This window comes from Perognathus longimembris, chromosome 1 (genome assembly GCF_023159225.1).
Source record: "Perognathus longimembris pacificus isolate PPM17 chromosome 1, ASM2315922v1, whole genome shotgun sequence".
Classification (NCBI taxonomy): domain Eukaryota; kingdom Metazoa; phylum Chordata; class Mammalia; order Rodentia; family Heteromyidae; genus Perognathus; species Perognathus longimembris.
In genome coordinates, this window is record NC_063161.1 from 91768733 (window position 1) to 91791126 (window position 22394).

At 42.5% G+C, this 22394-nt stretch overlaps 1 protein-coding gene across 1 annotated transcript in view; it reads right to left on the reverse strand.

The window, feature by feature from the left end:
- Window positions 1-21538, reverse strand: part of Gcnt1 (glucosaminyl (N-acetyl) transferase 1) — a 36616-nt gene extending 15078 nt beyond the window's left edge. The window contains exon 1 of the mRNA XM_048332155.1: window positions 21520-21538. The gene's annotated coding sequence lies outside the window, so the exon portion shown is untranslated. The remainder of the gene's footprint in view (window positions 1-21519) is intronic.
- Window positions 21539-22394: the final 856 nt, after the last annotated feature.

The window sequence follows — 22394 nt, forward strand, 5'->3', positions numbered from 1 at the left end:
CTCTTCAACTCAAGACTAACTCTCTATCACTTGAGCCACAGCACAACTTCCAGTTTTGTAGTGGTTAATTGGAGATGAGTCTCATGGCCTTTCCTGGCTGGGATGGCTTTGAACTGTAATCTTCTGATCTAAGCCTCCTGAGTAACTAGGATTATCGGCATGAGCCTAGCACATTGATATTTCTTATACACCTTAGACACGTAGCTTGAGGGTAATTTTAATGAAGTGTGTCAGTGTGCTAAGGCTCTGATGCAATTTGTCACATGGGGTCAGGGGTGGAATTTTCCACTTGTGAAAAGTTTCAGATTTTGACGCAGTTTGGATTTCAGTTTGCAGATTTGCAGTTTGGCGCAGTTTAGCGCTGCTCCATTTGTATTAAGTTTCCCAGATTCTTTTTTGTTTTCTAACACTGCTTCTAGAAAATTACAAAAATTACATGTTGCTCACATATTTCTTCTGGACAACAGAGAATGGGAAGTTCTAGGGGCTGTTGGCAAAGCAATGCTGTTTTACATGATTGACTGTGTGGGGAGAGTTCTCCATGTCCCCTTGTATTTCTATACAACCTGAGTTATGAAAAGAATAACCTTGGGGGAAAAAATAACACTTTGTCCTAGGTACTGATGACTCAAACTAGTAATCCTAGCTACTCAGGAAGTTGAAAATCAGGGTTCAAAGCCAGCCAGCAGAAAAATTCAAGAGACACTTCCCATGCCTCTGTGCCAGCAAAAAGCTTGAACTGAATGTGTGGTTCAAGTGGTAGAGGACCTGCAGTGAGTGTGAAAGAAAGCACAAGGCTCCAAGATCAAGCCCTAGTACCAGCATGCACATGCACGCACACAAACATACACACCTACAAAATAAATGCATAAACAAATAATAAATAACGTCTAGTGTTATGAACTTTTAAAAGTTATTTTTTAAACCAATCAACATGGGAAGAGAACTATCTTCCTGTCCCTGAAAACAAACCTTCTTCCAGAAGGTTCTCAGGGAGAGAGTGCTTGCCTAACATACTCTTGTTGATCTTTGAGCTCCCTTGTGAGAATCAGGACTCAAGAAATGTAGATGGGCCTGGTACAGTGGATGGCTCATGAATGTAATCCCAGATATGAGTGAGGCAGTGGTGGATCATGGTTCAAGGCCTTCCCAGTAAACTGTTAGGAAAACCTTATCTTACAAAAAAAAAAAAAAAAAAAAAAAAAAGCCAAGCACAGTGCTTCATACGTGTAAACCTAGCTATACAAGGTCGGAGGATCATGGTTCAAGATCAGTTGGGGGTGGGGGGGAGGATGTGTAACTTTATCTGAAAAATAAAATAAAGCCAAAAGGGCTGGGAACCTGGCTCAAGTATAGCCAAGTATGATGCTCTGAGTTCAAACTACAGTACTGTCAAAATAAGAAAAAAAGTAATACTGAGTTTCAACAGTGTAAAAGAAAAAAAAACTGGTTCCCCTGCCTGAACAGAATGGAAAATTCTATTCAGCTTTTTCATTTGTCCGTAACACTACTGAATGTCACTTTATAACTAAGCCTGGCATTTCACTCATTAGTGGAAATAGCATTCATTCTTGTCTCTTTTCGTGGCTTGGGTACCCATTGGCACAACTGGGAACTCAGGAGCTGATGGCTGGGGGAGGGGCTGTGGGCAGCCTGCCCTGCCCTAACAGCACTGATGAAACCCAGGTCTCTGCATTAGCAGGAAGCCAGAGGTGTGTGGTAGGTAGGCAGACTCAAGAGGCTTCCTGGATGAGCAGAGACCTGTGTAGTACATGATAGGATTTAGATGTCAGGGTAGAAATTGCTCCCTGCCTTTTAAACCTTCACTAGAGACCCAAGAAGACAGAACCCGAGGCAAAAGCAGCCCCAGGAAAGAAGCAGAGAGGCCTTGGGCAGTCAAAGCTGCTTAGAAGGTGAGTAATGGCCTGGGTTGGGTAACATGGAAGACTTCCTTCTCCATTTTGCCCCCAAGCCATGTCCTCACCTTGGTGAAACTAGTTACAAACAGGGTCACTTAGACACACATGCCACACATACACAGACACACATACACACAAGTATGTGCACACACAGACATGCACACATATGTGCAATGCAAACACACACATGTGTGAGTATGCAAACACATATGTATGTATAGGCCTATTTGTGCACACATTAACACACATGTGCCTATGCACACATTAAGACACATGTGCATGTGTAAATGTGATACATGTTCTTATGTGTTCATGCACGTGCACATGTGGCTATATGCATGCATGAATGCACACAAGTGTGGTACACACACATGCATGACTTAGGACTAAAGGCTAACCAAACATCTCTTTACATACCAAATGATAGCTCAGAAGAGTAAATGAAAACCTAGTATGTGGCCTCCATTAATTCTTTTTCCCCCAAACTGGAAACAACACATTAATGGAATTAATAGAGGCCAGCGGATGCTAGCAACACTGCATGAGGCTGGGATCCCTCTACCTGGGGCCACCTCATCTGCCCATCATGTGTGACAGCACAGGCTCCAAGTCACTGGCTCCAGCTCAGTAGTAAGGCCAACTGGAAAGGAGGGATACATAGGTACCAATTGCAAAAGGTGCCCACAATGAGGTGCCCTCAGATTCCCTGTGTACCACAGCTTTCCATAGCAGAAGTCCCATTAGTCCCTGTTCCAACGCATGCTCAATTATTAATCCACTTCATCCAATTTCCTATCAAACTTAACACTCAATGCTAGAAATAGATGCATGGTTTTACCTACACAAATTCCATACATTTTCCCCAAAAGCCAAAGGAACATTGATACTTCAGTATCAAAATAAAGACATCATATCAGTAGTTAGGAAAAAGAAATAATAAACAAAATGCAGTCTGTCCATACAACAGAATAGTGTTCAGCCTTAAAAAGGACTGAAATTGTGCTAAGCAATTACAGTAGCACTCAGGAAGCTGGAATAGGAGGAACGTGACTTTGAAGCTAGCCTGGCTATTAGAGTAAGAGGTTGTTTCAGAGAGAGAGAGAGACAGAGAGACAGAGAGAGAGAGAAGGAGGAGGAGGAGAGGAGAAGCAAAAGGAGAAAAAGAAAAATACATTTCTGACCTGTTAGGACATGAATGGGCCTTGGAAACTGTTAACTGAAATAAACCAGACACAAAAGAACACACAGTAGGATCCTGATTACAAGAGAGAGGACAAGGAGCTGAATTCACAGAGACAGAAAGCACATGGGGTTTCTGGAGGTTGACAGAGGGGTGAATAAAGACTTACATATAGAGCTTCTATCTCTAATGAAGAAAGTTTGACATAAGGAAGAGTGTGTGAAAGCTACACAAAGCTGTAAACAGATTGATCACCTCTGCATTTCCTGACTTTTTCCTTTTGTGAGTGTTCATTTTAACTGCTTCATTAAAGTTAAAATGAGATGCAGCTGGGTCATAAATTTCTTATTTAGAGCAGCTGTACAGGTAAACAACAACAACAACAAAAAGTACTGCTTTATCTACCTACTTATTTACTTACAGTGCTGAGGATTGAACCCGGGGCCTCACTCATGGGCAGCAAGTGCTCTACTATTGAGCTCCATCTCAGACTTGAAGAATTTTATCTACAAGAAGCTTTTGTAAGTCAATCTCAGAGGAGATAGACATAGAAGAAAATATAGTAGCCAAGTATAGGTAGCTATGTTCCCCAGGTTATATGAAGGAAAAAGAAAAACCTCTTCTAGTACAGGGTCCTGAACATGTAGTTATGGCTAAAAACCAAGGTCAACTGAAAGCAGGTAACTTGAGGGGATGGGTGGGGTTGGGAGAGATGAGGAAGAAGGATTGCTACTGGGGTAGCAATAAGATTGAGGATTCCTTTTAAAAACTAGTATTTGTTAGTTGGGTGCTGGTGATTCATTCTTGAAATCATAGCTACAAAAGAGGCAGGGACCAGTGGGTGGTTCAAAGCCAGCCTATCAAACTCCAATTAACCACCAAAAAGCTGGAAATAGGGTCGTGGCTCAAGTGGTAAAGTACCAGCCTTGAGCAATAGCTCAGGGGACAGCTCTGAGTGCAAACTCTGGTATGGACAAGGACACAAGGGGACACACACACACACACACACACACACACACTCACACCCCTATTTGTTTAGTCTCTATGTGTAACCAAAAAGGGTTCTGTAAGTCTTCTTCAAATGAACTTTGTTCCTGAAGAGGAATGGTTTTGCTATGACTCAGACTTCAAGGGAACTGAGGCAACAGTGAAACCCCATAGGCTATGTAGAGAACACTTTGACATTTGAGGAGTCATCAGTGACCTATGTCCTTTTTATATAGATACATAATTTTATAGTTGTACAAAAGGCATTTAGATTCAACACATCAGTTTATGAGTATAATGAATCTTGATCAATGTCATCCCTTCCATCATTCTCTCCCAGGCACCATTCCCACCCCCACCCCCCACCTCCTCAAGTTACCTGGTTCCAGTCAGTCTTTGTTTCTTTTTTCTTTTCTTTTCTTGTTTGGCCCATCCTGGGGCTTGAACTCTGGGCCTGGCTGTTCCTGAGCTTTTGTGCTCAGCGCTAGCATTCTACGACTTGAACCCCAGCTCCACTTCTTGCTTTTTGTGGTTAACTGGAGATAAGACGGTCACAAAATTTTTTCCCCCAGGGCTAGCTTTGAACTGAGATCCTCAGATCTCAGCCTCTTGGGTAGCTAGGATCAGCCTTTGTTCTTGATGAGAGCTACATTTTCAGGACCCTGGGGCTGGAAAAGGTCCTTCTTTTTCCTTTAGGTATCCTGAGAAACATATCTACCCATATCCTCTTAGTGTATTTCCTACATCCATCTTGTCTTAAATTCACTTCAGGCTCCCTGTAAGGAAGATCTCTGGGCCTGGGTGGAGCTCAGTGGTGGAACACTTGGCTGGCATGAATGAGGCTCCTGGTTCAATCCCCCAATGATCTCATTGTCCACTTCTGGATTCAAGGCTAAAGAGTAATATTTTCCTTTTTTATAAAAACAAATAAAAAATTTAAAGGTCTGTAGTTTATAAGACTCAGATATTATACCACAGTTTTATAGAAACACAACTTTAGATTGGAGGTCACTTAAGTTCATTTTGTCCATTCCTCATTTTAAACTCGAGAAAACTAGGTCACACGTCAAGGAGAATTCTGTAACAGACATATCTTCCAGTGGCCCTGGCTTCCCCCACTGGAGTTACAGTGCTAGATGAAATCACAACCTGTCCTGTTTGTCACATACATAGACAGCAGGTCCTGGGAATTCTGAACAAATTCAGTTTGAAATATTCTAGTCTCTGAAGTGTTCCCTTAGTCTTTAGACCTAACTCCAAAATCCTATCCCCCTTTCCTGGTTTTAGAATCTTCAAATTCTATTTGCTTCGCTAAGTGAGATTGGGAGGGTATGGAATCTTGCTCCAAATGACAAAGAATAAGCAAGAAAAAGAAATGCTATATCTTCCTAAACTCAAAATCAAGCCACCACCCTCTTACATTCAGTCACTATACCCCTCCTTGAAACCCAATATTATTTCCTTTTAGAAATCACTTGCAAATGAGAGTGTGAAGTTAAAGAAAAAAAGAACATAATCCTGACCATGCCAATTTGTATTCACGTGGTTTGGGTGAGTTGCACCATCTTTCTGAGCCTTGGTTTACTCATCTGGAGAGCGAGATTATGGACTGGGCATAGAGCTTTCCTGGTACGTGCAAGACTCTAGGTTTGACCCCAAGCACCCCTCTCCCTCCAAAATATCCATCTCACAGAGTACCAGGGGCTTATACCTGTAATCTTACCTACTCAGGAGGCTAAGGTCTAAGCATTGTGTTTTGAAACCAGACCTGGCAGGAATGTCTATGAGATTCTTGTCTCTGATGAACAGACAAAAAAGCCAAAAGTGGAGCTGTGACTTCAGTGGTTGAGTGCTAACCTTGAGTGAAAAAGCTAAGGGATAGTGCCTGGGCCTGTTGAGTTGAAGCTCCACTACTGACACAGACACACAAAAATATCCAGAAGGGGCACTGTGACTCAAGTTGTAGAACACTAGTGCTGAGCAAAAGAAGTCAAGAACAGCAGTCAGGCCCTGAGTTCAAGCCCCAGGACTGGTACACACATACATACTCACAAATTCAAACACAAAATCCATGCATTTCAAATCACCGTCTTGCCGTGGGGGGAAAAATGAGGAAATACATAAATAAATGTAGAACAGCAAGTTGGATACTGTTTTCTAAGTAAGTGCTCAGTCTTTCCCAGAGAAGAAAATTAAAGTATAATACTTAAAAGTTCTAAATGACAGCGTGTCAGGGAACTGAAGGTGAATTCAAAGCGCTCAGTGTTGGGTTAGACACAGGGTGTATTTATAGAGAAACCCAAAACCATGACCACACCTCTGGTAGGGTTCACATCCTGCATTCAGGACTGATCCTAACCTTTCAGAGTTTGGTCTCTCCATCTGTGTAAAAAGAGGTTTGGCTAGGTATTCCCCAGTGCTGAGTGATAAAGTACTTAGGCTGACCTTAGCAAATATGTATTGAAGGAGGTTATGGGGAGCTGAAAAAGTACTGGACAGACTGGACCCCCAGACTAAGAAGGGGGGATAATTTAGGGGGGAAAGGATGAGAGAGAACTTGGTCCCTGTAGGGCCAAGTACTAATACTCAGTTTGCTCAAATCTGAAAACTCTTATTCCTTATGTGAGCAGCTTTGTAAGGCATCTGATGGTCTTCTCAGGACCCTGCTGACTTTCTCCTCCATACTGGATCTGGCTAGGAAGGGGTTCTAGTGATGTTTCACTCTGTCTCCTGGGCTGTCAAGGAACCCAGAACTTCCTGGTCTCCACAGTAATCCCCTTGGGCCCCAGGAGCCTCTGGCCTCCCAGCTCCCAAATGTGCCCTCTCCATTGCTTCAAATCCTGAGTGGCAACCTCATGGCTCCACACTTGAACTTAAACGACTTCTCATGCCAAGAATACAGCCTTGATCCATGTAATGCCCTAAAAGAACAGTTTTAAGTATGTCTATTAAAAAAAACAGCAAGCATGTGAACCTCTTTGGTGCAATTAATAAATAACAACAATAACAGGAAAGTAAAACAGACTTAGAATGGGATAGAGTAAGGTCCAGAAAGACAGAGAGGTAAGAATGAGGGTGAATGAGGATGGCTGTAGTCCCATAGTTTATTTGCATGTATGAAAATAGAACAAAGAAACCTGTTGAGAGGCTGGGAATATGGCATAGTGGCAAGAGGGCTTGCCTTGTATATGTGAAGACCTGGGTTCGATACCTCAGCATCACATATATAGAAAATGGCCAGAAGTAGCACTGTGGCTCAAGTGGCAGAGTGCTAGCATTGAGCAAAAAAAAGAAGCGAGTGACAGGGCTCAGGCCCTGAGTTCAAGGCCCAGGACTGGCAAATAAATAAATAAATAATAAATAAATAAAACAAAAGAACCTGTTGAAATTGTTGTAGGAAGGGGGGATAGGATGGAGAGAAGGATGGAGGAAAGAAGGCTGATTCACAACTGTGGAAATGTCACAATAAAACCCCTTTCCTCCGTACAAGTAAAAAAAAGAAAATTGGACTGGGAATGTGTTCTAGTGGTAGAGTGCTTGTCTAGCATGCATGAAGCCCTGAGTTCGATTCCTCAGCACCACATAAACAGATAAAGCTGAAAGTGATGCTGTGGCTCAAGTGGTAGGGTGCTGGCCTGGAGCAAAAAGAAGCCAGGGACAGTGCTCAGGCCCTAAATTCAAGCCCCAGGACTGGTAAAAAATTTAAAAAAGAAAATTAAATCAAGTGTCCAAATAAATATATTGTAAGTGTACAGTGGGAAAACATGAGAAGCATACATCCAAAACCATTCAGTAAAACCCTTTTCCATTTGTTTGTTTTGAGGAGAGTGAGATGTTTACTCAAACACTGTTATAACACTTGAATTTTTGTCACTTTAGTAATTAAAAAAAATACATGAGATTTAAAAAGCACCAACAAAAGTTCCATTGGAATACAATTTCTAAGCATTACAGTAAAGATCATTTCTCTCCAAGAGCCAGTCAGTGGCGCACACTTGTAATCCCAACTATACAGGAGGCTGAAATCTAGAGGACTGAAGTTCAAGACCAGCTCAGGTAAAAAAGTCTGTGAGATGGAATTACAACAGAAGAAGCTGGGCCGTGGTGCTATATCTATCTGTCTGTCTGTCTGTCTCTCTACCTACCTGACTACCTATCTACCTGCCTACCTACATACGTCATTCCAGCTACTACAGGAAGCATAAAACAGGGCTGCTGTCCAGATGCATTCCTGGGCAAGAAGCAAGGCCCTATCTCAAAGTAACTAGTGGGAAAAAGGACTGAAGGTGGATAGAACAAGTGTGAAGCTCTGAGTTCAAACCCTAGCACTTCCAAAATAATAAAACTTTCACAAAACCAAAAGGACATTTACAATCCCATTTGATTCCACATCCTGTGGGTTGGCTTTTTAAATTCATGGATTAATTATTAATTGCTTGTATTCCTGAGCATCCAGCTCAAGGTTCACACATGCCAGCCATGTATCTTAGCACTGTATTCCACTCCAGCTCCAGGAGAAAATAGACATAGGGAGTTATTCTTTGAGCTTGCCTTTTGTTTCACTTACTGGATATCTGTAATGCTAGCAAAGCAAAAAGCCTAACACTAGCAATCTGGCATAGTATCAGCAACCTATTACTATTGTTTTTAATTTCTTGCATCTGTCCTATGTCTTTCTTGTCTTTGCTGCTACTAGATTTTTTGTTTTTAAGTTGGCTGTTAAGGGTATTTCCAAATTATATTGTTATAAACACAAGCAATGAATATCTTGCTGCACTCATGGCTTTGTGTTTTCTCCTTGCTTTTAAAGGATTTCCTTGGGAATTCCAAGGGTAAGGCTCTTAGGTCAATAAGACCATCCTTAAATGACTTGACCAACAGTAAAGCTGGGCACCACTTCCCTTTTGTAATTGCTTTAATGTAGTACTACCTAGGCATTTGCTGTATAATTTATTCCATCTGGAATATGGCACATCATTAAGGCTTCCTTTTGTCTTGTTTGGATTACTTATGGCTAAATATGTTTGCCCATACTTGAGAGCCAGGAGAGAGGGAAAACAATTGATTTTGGAGCCAGACGGCCCAGCGGAAAACCCAGGAACCCTTACTCAGCCACCAACTCAAACATAGGAAAGTTCTTGGCCTCTTCCAACTTCAGCTTTTTAAAAAGAAAATGGTTAAGGGGGCTGCAAATGTGGCTTAGTGGTAGAGTGCTTGCCTAGCATGCACGAAGCCCTGGGTTCGATTCCTCAGTACCACATAAACAGAAAAAGCCAGAAGTGGTGCTGTGGCTCAAGAGGTAGAGTGCTAGCCTTGAGCACAAAGAAGCTAAGGACAGTGCTCAGGCCCTGAGTCCAAGCCCCAGTAATGGCAAAAAAAAAAAAAAAAAAAAAAAAAAACTTTAAAAAAAAACGTTTAAATCACATTTCTGGTATGCAACAACAAAAGAGTTTTCGATACATTGTATAATTTCAGTCTCTTTGTTGGTTAAAAAGTAGTAATAATTAGCCAGGCACTGGTGGCTCACACCTATACTGCTAGCTACTCAGGAGGCTGAGATCTGAGGATCAAAGTTTAAAGGGCAGCCTGTGCAGAAAGTCTGTGAGACTCTTTCTCTTTTTTGTTGTTTTAAAAGTAATATGCAGTGGGGTTACCTTTACATATATTGGGTGATAAGTACATTTCTTTCCTTTTGCTTAGTATCAGCTGTTCCCCCCTTCTCTCTCATTCCCTCCCTCCAATCTCTCTCCTATCCCCAATTAATCACCGAAAAAGCCAGAAGTGGTGCTGTAGCTCAAGAGGTAGATTCTTGAGCAAAAGAAGCTTAGGGACAGTGCCAAGGCCTATAGTTCAAGGGCCAGGACTGGCAAAAAAAAAAAAAAAAAGGTAATAACTTAATTGGGGAAATGAGTATATATGAGTTTTGGTTAAGAATATTTGGGCCTGGACACCTATAGTCCCAAGTGGGAAGGTAATCTTGGGGGGGAAAGTTTGGCAAGATCCCATCTAAAAAAATAAGCTGTGTATACCTGTAATGCTAGCGAAGAAGAAAGCCTAACACTAGCAATCTAGCATAGTATCAGCAACCTATTACTATTGTTTATAATTTCTTGCATCTGTCCTATGTATAAATCTTTTTTTTTTTTGGGGGGGGGGATAGTGTCTCACTATATAGCCAAGGCCAGCCTTGAACACACACACACACACACACACACACACACACACACATAAACACACAAATGTAATTTTTTCAGAGTCACTCTTAAAATGTGAAAACATATTTCAAGCTTACTATCAGATACTTCAATGCCATATTGAGCAACTATTATACAAGACTGGTATATTCTGGTAGGGAAAACACAAACATAAGTAATGCAAACTCCCAGCTCTCAAGGAATTTGCAGTGTGGTTATGTGCTGAGGCTTCATGGGGGAAATTATAGGTTTGACCAACATAATTAACACTATTTTTGGAACAATGTATTCTTTGTAGAGTGGCAAGAACACAGGGTCTTGTTGGAAGCTCCTGCTTCTGGGATCTGTGGCTGGGTCTTCGGGTCTGGGTGCATTCTGGAGTGGGGTAAATTAAGAGAAATGTAGGCGGAAAGTATGTTAGGCCAGGGCTGGGAGCAGCTATGTAGCAGAGCCTTTGCCTAGCACACTCAAGACCCTGGGTTTGACCCAGCCCTGCAAGTGAGGGTGAGGGGGATAACCTGTAATCCTAGCCATTGGGGAGGTTGAGATCTGAGGAATGTCGTTCAAAACCAGCCTAGGCAGGGAAGTCTGTGAGACTCTTATCTTCAATTAACCACCAGAAAACTGGAAATGGTGCTGTGGCTCAAGTGGTAGTGCAGTAGCCTAGAGCAAAAACAGAGCACAGGTACAGTGCCCAGACCCTCATGACTGAGAAAACAAACAACACCAATAATAAAACCTACAAAACTTAAACACGATTCTGGGGTTCTTATTTCTTCATCCTTAAGACAATAATGCTCAGTGGAAGTATTTAAAAGACAAAGACAAAGTATTCCTACAAGTAACTTGATTTTAAAAAGTCTTATTATAGCACATAGGCCAGTGTATAAGGAAAACCTACAGAGTTCCAACCCCACCCTCTTTTGTCATTGTAGGGGTAGCTAGCTGAGAGATGGGGGTGGGGGAGAGGGGGAACCTAAACTCTGTTCCTTCCACTGGCTGGTTTTTGTTCTGCCACACTCTTGCAATGCCTCAACTCAGTTCTACATTTTTTGGAAGGGAGTAAGAGTTGAGGGTCACCCACATAATAATCCCATTCACCTTCCACCTGCCTTAAAACAGCTCCCCAGGAGACAGATTGTTTTCACCAACCTGTTTACAAAAACAACCAAACTGGCTTAGGCTGGTTTGCAACACAAGCCTTAAACACAATAGCACTGAGGGCCAGTGAAATGAAAAAAAAAAAAAAAAAAAAAAAAAGCAAGAGCATTGTCAATGCTTAAATCTCCTAAAGCATTGACCTGCCTGGGATTATTTGGATACCGTGTGTTTAAAGAAGGGTCTATAAATATATCTTATTTGAATCCTAGCAGCCTGTATTTAGTGAGCCCGATGACATACTTTGAGATATGATACAATATAGAATGAAAAAGTACACACATTTCTAGAGAATCAAGGTACATGTAGCCTATATTTCTTATTTATCAGTCTTCCCAGCCTGAACATTTTTGTTGTGGTTGTTGTTGTTTGGTGCTGGTATTGGAGCTTGAACTCAGGGCCTGGCCACTCTCCTGTAGATTTTCTGCTGAAAGCTGGCTCTCTACTACCACTTGAGCTACAGCTGTACCTCCAGTTTTCTTGATGGTTCATTTGAAATAAGAATCTCAGCCCCTTTCCTGCTCTGGCAGGCTTTAAATTGTGATCCTCAGATTTCTGCCTCCTGAGAAGCTAGGATTACAGGCATGGGCCACTGGCACCCAGCTACACTTTTTATTTTCATTTTTTAAAATTTAAAATATTTAATGGGGGGCTGGGAATATGGCCTAGTGGTAAAGTGCTTGCCTCATATCCATGAAGCCCTGGGTTCGATTCCTCAGCACCACATATATAGAAAAAAGCCGGAAGTGGCACTGTGGCTCAAGCGGTAGAGTGCTAGCCTTGAGCAAAAAGAAGCCAGGGACAGTGCTCAGGCCCTGAGTCCATGCCCCAGGACTGGCAACAGAAACAAAACAAATAAACAAAATAGAATATTTAATGGCCAAATCCTGAATATATTGAGGTGTATAATGTGATGACTTAGTATACATGTAACATGATTTACACATCCTGACAATTTATTATTTTTATCCTCTAGTTGTAATTGTTTTCCTACTGCCTGAACGGCAGGAATGTATTGTGATGTGTTTAAAGACTGCTTTTGCGGAAAAGCATTGACTACTTAATTGGATCCATGAATTAACTAAAAAGCAGAAGAGCTTAGCATCCCATTTGACTCCCCTTTTTGTAGGTCTGGGCTGGGAGCAGCAGTCAATTTGCAATCTTTAGGACAAGGGAACAGAAACTACACCCAACGATCAATTAAGCCTCCACAGGGTACCCACTTTGCAACAAAGAGTTGCTTATCTGAACCAAAGATAACAAGGATAACTTCCTAGAACCCTACCCCAAACAAGGACTAAAATAAAGATCACCAGGCCCCACTTGAAGCAAGACGGTTTAAGGGTGACAAATACCTCTTTCTCCCTGCCTCTTTTCCCCTGCTGAAGTGCACAATCCATGTCTGTACCCCAGAGATGTCTGAAGATGGGCTCAAGGGCTGTCACCCCATGGTATGCCCAGGCCGTGTAGTTCACTCCCTTTCCCTCCCTTTACCAAGTCCCTTTATTGGTATGGAGGGGAAGCAGCAGGGCCTGACAAGTAGGACTCCTGGAGTTTGGGCTTGGTGGCATCTAAACACTATGGTTTCAGTGGTAGTTTTAAATTAAAATTTGTTATCAAGCAAGCTGCCAAACTTTTATTATGGATATATATATATATATACATTTATATTTGCTATACATTTAAACATATATTACGTTATGTATAGTAACAGTGGACTTAAGCCAAAGTCCTAACACACACACACACACACACACACACACACACACACACACACACACACAGATTCTGACTCAGAGTTATTAAATGATAAGCCTGCCAAGGTCACTATAGACCTAAGGAATAAAAATCTTGAGCCAGGAGCCTATTGTTTATACCTGTAATCCTAGCTACTCATGAGGAACTGAGAATCTCAATGTGAACCAGCCTGGCAGGAAAATCCAAGATACTCTTATCTCTAATTAACTAGTAAAAGTAACAGCAGAGGCATGGCTCAGATGGTAAAGCAACAGGCATGAGTAATATATATGTATATACACATATCTACATGTACATATATACACATATATCACATATATATGACAAACCCTGAGCTCAAGCTCCAATATTAGCATGCACACATGTGCACATGCATAAACACACATACACAATCTTGAAAGGTCTTCAATATATTATTTTTGAAATTACATGGGCTAGGCATAGTACTACACACTTGGAATCCTAGTTTGAAATAGGGAAAACCTGAGTTCAAGGCCAGCATGAATTACACAGAAAGATAATGTCTCAAAAAAAAGAGTAAAAAAAAAGTAAAACGTCTGTATACAGGCTGGCTTACAACTCCTAGGCTCAAGTAATTCTCCTACTTCAACCATCTGAGTTACCATCAACACTTTGTTTTTAATGTGTTAACCAATAATACAAAGTGTTTTGGTGAAATTCAGCTGCTAGGCTTCAATAATTATACCAGTGAAATAGGTAACCAGCAAGGGTCACCCACTTAAAAAAATGGATTTAAAACTCATTTGTGCAAACTCTTCACTTAAAAAAAATTTTAAAGTAGGGGCTGGGGATATGGCCTAGTGGCAAGAGAGCTTGTCTCGTATACATGAGGCCCTGGGTTTGATTCCCCAGCACCACATATACAGAAAACGGCCAGAAGTGGCGCTGTGGCTCAAGTGGCAGAGTGCTAGCCTTGAGCAAAAAGAAGCCAGGGACAGTGCTCAGGCCCTGAGTCCAAGGCCCAGGACTGGCCAAAAAAAAAAAAAAATTTAAAGTAGACAATTCCATTTCCAAGGTTCTTAACTTTTCTTTGGAGAGTTTTGATAAGTTACAGCATTAGTTTTCAGATGCCTGTTGACACTACGACAAAAACATTTCCAAGTAGAAATCCCTTTCCATCTCATCCCGAAACTCCCATGTGTCCCTTGAACTATTTCTCCTTCCCCAAATACCTGAGACTACTGACAGGCATCAGAAAATTGGGAAAGGACACACTTAAAAGTCCTGCCTTTCTAGGCAGGTATACCTAGGTAGGGTATACCTTGAGTTCAGCACTCAAGAGGCTGACATAGAGGATCACTGAGTTATGGGCCAGCATCAGCTATATCACAAAAACCTCAGCTCCAGAAAAAAAAAAAAATCACACAAAAACTGCTGTTGCTTTGTTACAAAAAGATTCAGGGACCTGTGAGCTCAGCCATGCTGAGGTATGTGGCTGCAAGAACACCCCAGATACTTGGAGGGAGCACAGAATGGCCACACTCCCTCTCCAAGGCACTGTAAGTTGTAAAGCTGCTAGAACCCAATCCACAGTCTTCTACAGCCATTCTGGCTCATGCCACAACACACAACTGAAATGGCACCTGTTACAGTGCTTGGCTGAAGAGGGAGGGCTGAGAGAAGCTAAAACGTCAGCACACCTGTAATCACTCGCAGGTAAGTGTGGGTGCAGCAGTTGAGAGGGGCTCTGATTTGAAGCCTTGGTGTTTTATTGGATTAAACAACTTAGTGATCCTTTGTAGCTCACAATTTGCAATCTCTTCACTATATACTTACTTTACAGCCAGGTGAGCAAGGAAGCCCTTCCTTGCTTATCACCTAGGAAAGCACCCTCACCCTACAGGACAGATTAACATGAGTACTCCTGACAATCCAGACTTGAAATACTTTTTTTTTTAATGACTCGATTTCTCTATTAAATGCTTATGAAATCACAAGAAGACATTCTGACACAGTCCTTCAGTGCCCTAAAGTAATGCCATTTGCAGCCTGTTTTGCCAATATGATTGTAAGCCAACATGCGGCCCCGCCTCTTTTCCTGTCCTATGTACTGACAATAAAGTACAGTGACAAGGGCCGGAACTCAGTACAGCAGAGCAGTTTTAGCTGTACCTGGGGAGCCATCCCTGCTAAGTAGCTCCCAAATGTAGCTGTGTACGGTGGGCGGGGGGGGGGGGGGTGAGGTTTTGAGTTCTTTTTCCAGAAAATGCCAGTAACAGTCTTTTAGCTTCCCAATATGTTGCCATTACCATTACTTCCTCACTGAGAGTGGGAGGCAGGATATCCAGTTGAGGATATCATGTTCATCAGAAGAGGAAGTTCTGTGCAAAGGTCACTGCCTTTAACCAAAGTCAAAGGCAGGAAGCAGAATTATCAAGCTATAAAATTATAAAGATGTGAATTCAACACATATTAGTAAGGGGAAGAAGTTTGAAAAATGACAGTCTATGTAAGGTTCAGCCATAGAGCCTGGGAAATGTACAGTTAAGGAGACAGTGGAAGATTCAAGGGTGGAACCGCTGAGCTAGGAGGAAAGAATAAATCGAGGGAACAGAGGAGGGTTTAGGGCACTTGGCATAACACTGTAATGCATAGATTTGTCCCCAATGGGGACACAGAGGCAGAGAGCACACAAGAATCCCCTGCCTTCTGCCTAACTTTGCTATGAACCCATAACTGCTCCAAAGCACAAAGCTTCTTGTACATATTTTTTTTAGGCAGGAAGCAATTATAGGCCAGGTGGTGGGAGGCTATTTCCAGTGTGTAAAGCCCAGATTAATGGTAATCATCATCAAAACACTTTCCACAGAGCCCATCATGAAACTTGCATACGAAAATGTTCATTTGGGCATGTGTAGCTTAGTGACAGAGCCCTGGCTAAGTGTGTGTAAGGGTCTGGGTTTAATCCCTTGCACTACAATTTTTTTTTTAATTAAAAGGAAAGAAAGACAATTCTCAATAAGCACTAGGTAAGGAAATAATCTGACTTCCCACTGAAATACAGCAAACTAACCTATGGTTCTACCTCCTTCAGAGAAAAGAGAAGTCTTAGAAATCTTGCTTCTCAAATCTAAGGCATATCCTCACCCACACTGTCACCCTCCGTCCTTGCATTGAAGACCAATCCCACATCTGCATTCTCCTCTTCTTGGAGACCTGGTCTGACACTTCCTTCTCTCTGCTCAATCTGTAGCCTCTTCCTCCACCTTCTCACACCATTGGAACTCATACAAGTCTCTCATCTTGATTTGAAAAAAAAATAAATAAAAAGCCCTATACTTCATGCATATCTGGCTCTTTAGTAGCCTTCAATGGCTTATCTTCTACCCAGAATGGATCAAATGCCAGATCCTTTCTCCTCTTGCTTTATACCCCTCTTGGGAAGGCTTATTTTATTTTTGTGGTACCTGAATTCAGGGCCTGTGCTTGCCAGGCAGGCTGTCTACTACTTGAGCCACAACTCTAGACTAGTGCTTTGGTTATATTTTGGACAAGGTCATGTATTTATGCCTTAGTTAACTTGGACCACCATCCTCCTATTTTCTCTTTCCATGTGGGTAGGATGACAGGTGCACACTACTGTACCATTTTTTATTGTTTGATAGAGGCTATCACTTTTTGCCTGGGCTGGCCTCAGATGTTGATCTTCCTGATCTCAGTCTTCTGAGTAGCTAGGATTACAGCTTTGTACCAGTACTCTTGGCTGGAGAATGGATTATATGCAATGGTTATTTATCTGTAACAGCTCTGAGACATAGATTTGTGCCTCAGATCTTCATGAGTTTTAGGTGCCTGTTCCTCAGCTTCATTTGGATATCTCATAAGCAAAATATCTTCAAACTGGAATTACCTTCCTTCCCCAGTCTGCTGCCAACACAATCCACCTCCCTTGCTCTTGGACACTGTGCATTCACCATTCCATCCCACTCGGTTGTTTATGCCAGAAAGTTCTGATTCATCCTCATTACCTCCCTCTCTATCAACCATACCTGAATAATTACCATCTTTGGATGGTTTGAATACCAAAGTCCATCTCAGTCTCTGCCATTACATTTGAGTGAAGGCCACTGCATCAGCCCTGGGTGACTGCAAAGGTCTTAGCAGGGCTAGCCACATCCATTCCCCCCACCCCCACATACACACCTGGCCACACTTTATAGCACAGGCTTTAGTACTGGTCTTGCCAGACCTAATCATCATTTCTTTTCTACATGGTTCCCCCACCCCTACCCTCACCCTCACACACACAAGGAAAGGTTTCTTTTCCGGTTTGCAACAACGCACCAAACATGCCAGCCAGTGGTACCTACCCCTTGAAACCATTCTCTACACATCCACAATGGTGATTACTTTAAAAACTCAAATGGAATCATCACTGCTCTCATTTAAAATCCTTTAGTAGGGCCTGGGAATGTGGCTTAATGGCAGAGTGTTTGTCTAGCATGCATGAAAGCCTGGGTTCAATTCTTCAGTACCACATAAACAGAAAAGGCCATAAGTGGGTAACATGGTAGAGTGCACCTTGAGCAAAAGCTAGGTGCAGTGCCCAGGCCCTGAGTTCAAGACCCAGGACTGGTCAAAAAAACCCAAACAAACAAACAAAAACAACTTTTAGTGGGTTCCTATGATCAAAATTCCAAAGCTGAGGGCTGGGGATATGGCCTAGTGGCAAGGGTGCTTGCCTCGTATACATGAGGCCCTGGGTTCGATTCCCCAGCACCACATATACAGAAAATGGCCACAAGTGGCGCTGTGGCTCAAGTGGCAGAGTGCTAGCTTTGAGCAAGAAGAAGCCAGGGACAGTGCTCAGGCCCTGAGTCCAAGCCCCAGGACTGGCCAAAAAAAAAAAAAAAAAAAAAAATTCAAAGCTTAAATCCTCCCTCCTCCTTCCTCCCCCCCCCCCCCTTTCTCTTTTTTCTTGCTTTCTTTCTTGGTACCAGTACTCAGGATTGAACTTGGGGCCTGGGCACCGTCCCTGAGCTTTGTATTTTCCCCCAAGTCTAGCACTCTAACACTTGACCCATGGCTCCACTTCCAGCTTTTTTTTTTTTTTTTTTTACATTTTTTTGGAAGTTTTATTCCTGCCTGGGCAGGCTTAGAACCATGTTCCTCAGCAATCAGCCTCCAGAGCAGCTAGGATAATAGGCATGAACCACAGTGCCCAGCTTACATATTTAAATGTTTATCTATCTTCTCTAATCATTGAAACTTTGGAGCTCATTATAGTTAACCTGTGCTTTTGTTCTTAGGTGTCTAGAATATTTTACATCCTTTAAACTAGGAATTAGAAAGGTTATAGCAAAGTCAACTAGGAGTTGACTTTGTTTCTCAACAAATATTTGGTCATGTCTGGAGATATGTGAAGTTTCTATAACTGGAGGGAGGGGTCCTGCAGGCATCTGGTAGGTATAAAACCAGGGATCCTAGTGAACACCCTATGGATTACAGGACAATCTCCTGCCACAAAAACCATCTGGCCTGAAATATCAGTGGTGACAAAGAAACATTGCTCTAAACATGTAATGTATTTGCCACAGAAGATATCAAGGAAATCTGAGCCTTACCTCCAATGTCAAAGCCAAGAGCATAGACAGTCTCCACAAACACGCCACACCTGGTTGATAAGAACAGTCATTTGGGAACTCCAGCTTTCACACTGAGGTGAGCATTTGACATGCTGACCTGGAACCATGACACATTTCTCATAACCATGAATATTAAAACTGAGAAGAGACCCACATATGATGATACATGCCTGTAGTCTCAGCACTAAGACTGAGGAGGAAACTAAGACAGGAGGAATGTCAAATTCAAGGTAGTATATTAACAGAGTCAGACTATGTCTCAAAAAAAAAAAGCAAGATATTACTCATTACAATGAGATACTTCATAGGACATAGCCGAATGAATCAGAAAAGAGCATTTATTTTCCAACAGTCCTAATTTCTCTTTTCTACCACCTCATTTCATTAAAAAAAGATATATAAATTACCTACATTATAGTTCAGACATTTTCATTCATTTGAGAATGTAATCATTACAAATAAGCAGTTTCTGAGGCAGAGATGAACTAATAGATAAAGCAAATTTGACTTCATTGCCTTTTTTTTTTTTCTTTTTAAAGAAGCAACATTTAGAATCAGGTTTGGAGCTTGGCACCAGTGCCTCACACCTGTAATCCTAGCTACTCAGGAGGCTGAGAGCTGAGGATCATGGTTCAAAGCCAGAGGGGCCAGGAAAGTCCATGAGACTCTTCTCTCCAATTAGCCATGAAAAAACCTGAAGTGGTGCTGTGGCTCAAAGTGGTAGTGCACTATCCTTGAGCTGAAGAGCTCAGGGACAGTGCCCAGACCCAGAGTTCAGACCGACGACTGACAAAAAAAATCAGATCAGATACAGAGCTGATGGTGTAGGCCAAGTGGCAGAGCACTTGCGACATAAGCAACAGGTCCTGAGTTCAAATCCCACTTCTACTAAAAACAGAAGCAAAAAAAATCTTTTCAGCTACATTGCTTTTGAGGGGAAAATTAAGAAAGACAACTCAAAATATAAACTAAAAGGAAGACAAAAATAGCCTATGGTTATAACATTAGCTACTCAGGAGGGTGACATATGAAGATTATGGTTCAAAGCCAGCCCAAGCCAGAAAGACCACAAGACACTAATCTCCAATAAACTTCCAAAAAATGAAAACAATTTAAAAAACCAGAAATGGGGCTGTGGTTCAAGTTGTTAGAGCAAAAAAGCTCAGGGCCAGGACCCAGGCACTGAGTTCAAGCCCCAGGACTGGCACTCACACATAAAAGATTTTGGATCAGAATTTCCCAGCAGTTCCTTGATGAAGGTATCCATCCGCCAGATTTTTCAGGCCTCTGCAAGTCACCTGTCCCCGCCAAGCATGTTTGTTACCCATTTGTCCCTAGGAACAGATGAGTTGTAACCATAGTTTTATTTTACTGTGACACTCATGCTGGCTTGAACTCAGGAACTAGGCATTGTCTGTTAGCTTTTTCAGAGCTCTACCACTTGAACCACAGCTTTGTTTCTGGTTTTTGCTGGTTAACTGCACAAAAGAGTCTCACAGACTTTCTTACTTGGGCTGACCTCAAACTACAGTCCTCAGATCTCAGCCTCCAGAGTAGCTAGGATTACCAGCATAAGCCACCAGTGCTTTGGCTGTAATCAAAGTTATGAGAAAATAATTTTCTTATTGTCAGGAACTAAATTACAAGTGGAAAGTAGCAAGTCCAGAGTCAAAGAAGCATTATAATTCAATGATGAACCACAATTAATGAAGGGTGGAATCCAGGACAAACTTTGGGAAAAGTTAAAAGGCTTCTTTGACAGTCAGTTAAAGACTGTGCAGAGGGGCTGGGGATATGGCCTAGTGGCAAGAGTGCTTGCCTTGTATACATGAGGCCCTGGGTTCGATTCCCCAGCACCACATATACAGAAAACGGCCAGAAGTGGTGCTGTGGCTCAAGTGGCAGAGTGCTAGCCTTGAGCGGGAAGAAGCCAGGGACAGTGCTCAGGCCCTGAGTCCAAGCCCCAGGACTGGCCAAAAAAAAAAAAAAAAAAAAATGTGCAGAGGAGGTGGCACATGAAATGGGAAGACAAAAAGTTAACCTGTTTCACCTAACAAAGAATTGCTTCTTTAGAGTCATTCCATAATACAGTATGTTTTAAAATAAAGCAGTAATATATCTGTTTCTAAGAAACTAAGGTTTCCCAAAATGATTTTGAAGGCTTGCACAAAAAAACCTAGAGAAAAGAAAGGAGAGAGGAGGGAGAGAGGGAGGGAGGGAGAGAAGGGGAGAGGGGAGGGAGGGGGAGAGAGAGAGAGAGAAAGAGGGGGGGGAGAGGGAGGGAGGGAGGGAGGCAGAGAATCAGATCCTGGCACACACTGATTTTTCCTTCCTGCCAGAATTGAAATCTGTTACCAAATCCTTGGAGGAGGGGGGCTGTCTACAAATGACTAAGCCTCTACCAGGTAACTTACACTAGTCTTTAAAACCTATTTGCTTCTCCTGTTCCCTTCTGTAATAAAACAAACCTGTCTTTCAGAATCACTTTAAATGAGAGGCAGCATGCCAGAAGAGACCCTGGGGTTTCCCCTAACACACCAAATTCAGGCCACAAAACTTGTGACTCCCTTCCTGCCTTAAGGCACCATAGTTTTCTTTAAGCACCACCTATCCTCCCAACTTACCCTTTTGTCTCAGGCTTGATCAAAAGATGCCTCTCTGTCAAGGGGCACACAGGGCAATCTTTATACTCAGTGCCAAGTGACTACAAAACTCACCTCCACCTGGGCAGCGCGCAGTGCCCAGCTGTGGTTGACACACAAGTGGGGTGGTCTATGTTTTGCCCTCGGCATCGGAGAGAAAACTGCAAAGAGAGAAGGAGCAGTGAGAAAGATCTTGCAAGAAAATTGGCTTGGAGACTGGGCACGAAACAACAACAATACAATAAAGAAACCTAGCATTAAGGGAGGTGCACGTGCTTAAAAAGAATCGCGGACTTCTGTAACCTGTAACAGACCCTGTGGTGCGAGGTTCCCAGACTCCAGCCAGAAGGGACGGATACGAGTAGCAAGACTCCGGGGCTTCGGTTCCCCCCACCTCCCGCCCCCCAGACTGACTCGCATCTGCGTTCCCAACCATTCCCTCCAGGGCGAGTCGCTTAACTACCCTTTAACAGCTAAACGGAAGATCCCAACGTGTCTTCTCTAGCCCTGTAAAGGATAAATGAATTTAAATGAAGTTATAGCCCCTGACACCCCCTTCCACAAAAGAGATGGTAGTCACTGTTCGCCCCTGGCGGAATCCACGTCCCCAGCTAACACCTCCGATTTGTAAGCTTCCACTCGCTACACAAATCATGCAAAACAACAACAAAAGAGGTTGGAAAGTGACTGCCAGGGCTAGGGATATGGCCTAGTGGCAAGAATGCTTGCCTCCTATACGTGAAGCCCTGGGTTCAATTCCCCAGCACTACATATACAGAAAACGGCCAGAAGTGGCGCTGTGGCTCAAGTGGCAGAGTGCTAACCTAGAGCAAAAAGAAGCCAGGGACAGTGCTCAGGCCCTGAGGCCAAGCCCAGGACTAGCAAAAAAAAAAAAAAAAAGATTTGTGTGTGTGGAAAGTGACTTCCAGGTGACACTGGACACCAGCGTC